This window comes from Grammomys surdaster, unplaced genomic scaffold, assembly GCF_004785775.1.
Source record: "Grammomys surdaster isolate TR1022 unplaced genomic scaffold, NIH_TR_1.0 104312, whole genome shotgun sequence".
NCBI lineage: Eukaryota > Metazoa > Chordata > Mammalia > Rodentia > Muridae > Grammomys > Grammomys surdaster.
The window spans coordinates 2,408-6,327 of record NW_021609629.1 but is presented as its reverse complement, the minus strand read 5'-3'; the positions used below and the strand labels follow the sequence as shown (position 1 = coordinate 6,327).

General features: G+C 40.3%; 1 non-coding gene across 1 annotated transcript; it reads left to right on the top strand.

The window, feature by feature from the left end:
- The first annotated feature begins 2,427 nt into the window (after positions 1-2,427).
- Positions 2,428-2,558, top strand: LOC114635444. Its single transcript, XR_003713471.1, has one exon. It is a non-coding gene; the product is annotated as a small nucleolar RNA SNORA17 (small nucleolar RNA).
- The last annotated feature ends 1,362 nt before the right edge of the window (positions 2,559-3,920 follow it).

Genomic DNA, 3,920 nt, shown 5'->3' with positions numbered 1-3,920 from the left:
GTAGATTTTGCCTGCTGAGCAAGGACAGGTGGAGATGTGATGGAGAAGGAGGATGATGCAAGTGGTGAGGTGGAGTGGAGATACCTAGAATTGGGGAACCTTTTGGGGGATTGTAAACCTAATACAGTTGAAATTTTATTTACCGTATGATGGTATTACTGATGAGTTTTAGTATTGGGGAATACAGAGTCTCAACTGTCATCTCTTCTAGTCATGAAAAGCATGCAGTGGCAGAACTTAGTTGAATTTATTTGATTTTTTTGGCAAGAGATTCCCGTGGAGATCATCCAATACCTCAGGTTTGTGCTGAGACAGAGGGATGCTATCTGCAAACTGACAGTGGGCCCATAGCTGATGACAACAACCACACAATTCACTGACCATGTAGAAGTCAACTGGTGCCTACATGGAGGTTTTACCCTAAATTCTAGAGTTTTTGTGGGGGATGATACCCTGCAGGCTATAAAAAGAGAAACGTCCAACTCAGCAACAAAATCTTTGACCTACAGTATGTTTTGTCTAGGCAATCTGTCTCTGCTACAGCAATGGTGACCCAGAATTTTTGGGAGTAGCCAACCAATGACTGTTTTAACTTATAGCCTATTCTACTTGATCGAACCCATTTCTAACAATGTTTGGGGAACTAAGAATCAGAGTCTAGGTAGCCTAGAGACCTGGAGTAGACAAAAACACTGGTGATCTTTAAAAAAAGAAACTCAAACAATTTCTAAAGAAATTCAGTCCTGATCAAATATCAGTGTCCTCTGTATTCATCATCAGATGTGTTCCTCTAGTAGCAGATAGGAACAGATGCAGAGACACAACCAGACATTTTGCCAGAGATTTTCTCTATCACTTCCTTCTACTCAGAGCTCAGGGATTATAGCAAGGCTTTTGATGTCCTTCTGGACTTTTGCTAGTAATGACAAAGAGACATCTAAATAGTTTAACGCTATTGGCTTTTTGCTGGGGCAGTGTTTCATCAGCCCTCACAACTTAACTCAACTTCTTCCCTGATGTTTTCCTACCACTGATCCTCTCCCCATGGTTGTCGCTGTTTCCCTCCAGGCTTCAGTCACCTCCATAAGATACTCCTGTAGAACAGGAGGCACAGTGACTCTTAAAGAGGACAAAGGACACCTTGGGAACTAGGCTCTCTGAATTAACTAAGCAATGGCCATAGGAGTTCTTCCAGACTGAAACTCAAGTACATGGCAAACATGGGCCTATACCAGGTCTTCTGCATCTTTGTTTTCCCTATTAGCTCCATTTTTATGGGACACTAAACAAGTGTGTCACTGACTCTTGTGCCTGATCTAGAAAACCTTTATCTCCTGTTGGGTTAGTGTGTTCAACTTCTGTATGATACCTTTTTCTTCATCTTACTATATCTTATTTTATCACATGTTGAAGCTCATTCTTTGAAGTCTGTTCTTTTCTCATAGGTGGCAGAAAGGGATAGATAAGGAAGGTAGAGGAGGTGTGGAGGAACTGATAGGAGAAAGGTAGGACAGGCTATAATCAGGATACGAGGTATGAGAAAACAATCGATTTTCAACAAAAGAAAAATATCCTAGCAACTGACAAAAAGATCGATTATTACTTCACAAGTTGTGTATGATGTCTGTTTCTCTTCATTTTCTTCCCCTCCCTAGACTTCAGTGAGTATCTGACGTAATCATTACTTATGAAGTCAGCCCCAAATGATTTGGAATTGTGGGTACCAAAAGGCTTTTGACCATTACTAGAAATGTCTCCATTTAAAATGATAGGTATATGGAGAATTACTCAGATGTTATTATATAATGAGCAAGCATTTTATGAAAATTAATACAAGATAAGGAGTGGGTATGTTGAAGAACAACCTAGTAGTCAGAATAAAACAAGGGATGCACATCCACTATAGTGAACTTGGAAGGCTTTGAAATAAAATATATTTAAGAAGACCAAAGAAGTTGCAGTGGTCTCCTGCAGTCAGAGATTGTCTGTATTAATACTTTGAAATGACTATAAAATTCAAAGTCATCTATAAAAATTCAATACCATCCACATCCATCTTCTAACAATATTCTTCAGAGAATTTGAATTGTGTTCATTATTTAAAAGCATTTTCAAAACTTTAACATGTTAGGTTAAGTAGTACTAAGCAGTAGTGATTAATTTTAATATTGGAGAAAATTGCTCTGTAATCTTGTCAAAATATGTTTTATGTTGATGAGTCTTCACTACATGGCCAGAGCTTAGGAATCTCCTGGTCTAGTTTAAGATTTGATAAAAGACTGGCTAATTATTCTTTGGTAATAAGTGTTTCCTTTAAAAATAATAATTAGCAGTTTTGTTGTTGTAGTTTTTGGCTTTGTTGTTCTACTCTTCAATCGTACAGACCAGAATTCCACTGACATTTAATGATTTAAATTATTGACATGGTCTGCCCCTAGATCATTGGCAGGGTTGCAGTTGTGAATCATGTGCCTCAATAGGTGGCAGAGAAGAGAGAGGCTATGTGTAAGCTCAGTGTTTTGGTCTGAGAACATCAGAACAATGAAGAGTGTAACACAGGACTGAAGGAGCTGAAGGGGTTCTCAACCCCATAGGAAGAACAAGAATATTAATCAACCAGAACACCCACACACCCACACACACAGAGCTCACAGGGTCTAAAGCACCAACAGAAAAGGACTTATGGAAGGATTCAAGACTCCAGCCTCATATGTAGCAGGAGACGCTCTTGTGGGATATCAATAGGATTGGCCTTTGGTCCTTTGAAGGCTCCATGCCCCAGTGTAGGGGAGTGGCAGGAAAGGTAGCCTGGTGTGGGTGGGAAGGTGGGAAATCCCTCATAGAAGCAGGGGCAGGACAGATAGTATATGGGGATTTTGTGGTGGGTGGGAAAACTGGAATGGGGATAATATTTGAAATGTAAATAACGAAATTATCTAAGAGGGAAAAATAATCTAAAGCACCCTGTAAAAAGCAATCCTGAAATGACCTTGTTCTGTATAGTGATAGATTGGAATCTGTGGTGGGAAGCAAGGTGCAGACAGGAAACCCTGCCTGTTACAATGGACCATGGTTAGAAATGAGCCTTAGACAAAAATCTTCTGAATGGTGCAATATAGGCAGTTCCAGGTAAGGAAAATTGAGAGACAACCATCAGTCCTGAGCCAGGCAGACCAGACAGAGTTCTAGCCTGAGATGCTCATCAGTCGGGCTAAAGGTCCAGTAACAACTGAAAGGGGGCCTGAGCTGAAGAGGAGGACCAGAGAGCTGACACTATTACTGTGGCTATAGAGTGCTCACAAAAAGGGGTCTATCATGCCTGCCCTCGGAAAGACCAAACAAGCACCCAGAAGTCTCAGCTGCAGATATTTACACTAAAACAGTGAACAGAAGCTGCTGACCCCTGTAGTTGACTTAGTGAAAAGCTGGAAGAAGCTGAGGAGTAGGGTAACCTTGTAGGAGGACTAGCATTGTCAAATAAGCTGAACCCCAGAAATCTTTCTGACACTCGACCACCAGTCAGTCAGTATAAACAAGCTGATGTAAGGCCCCCAACACATATACAGAAAGTGGACTGCCAGGTCTGGATTCAGTCAGAGAAGGTGCACCTAACCCTCAAAGGACTCCAAAGAATCAGGAGGATTGGTGGAGTTGGGGTTTAGGATGGAGGTTGGGGAACCATTTGGGGAGACAGGTGGGGAGCAGAACAGTATGTTAATCCATCAGAGGGTGAACATGGAGAGGGATAAAAAATGGAGAGTAAAAGAACGTTTAAATGAAATTAAAAAAAAAAGAGTCAAGAGTTAGAGATCAAATTGTTTTATTCCTAAGAAATCAATATTACAAAACCAATTTTAATATGAAGGTTAATATAAACTGTGAAAATCATTAGCAAAATCAAAATCAATAACAAAAATGTG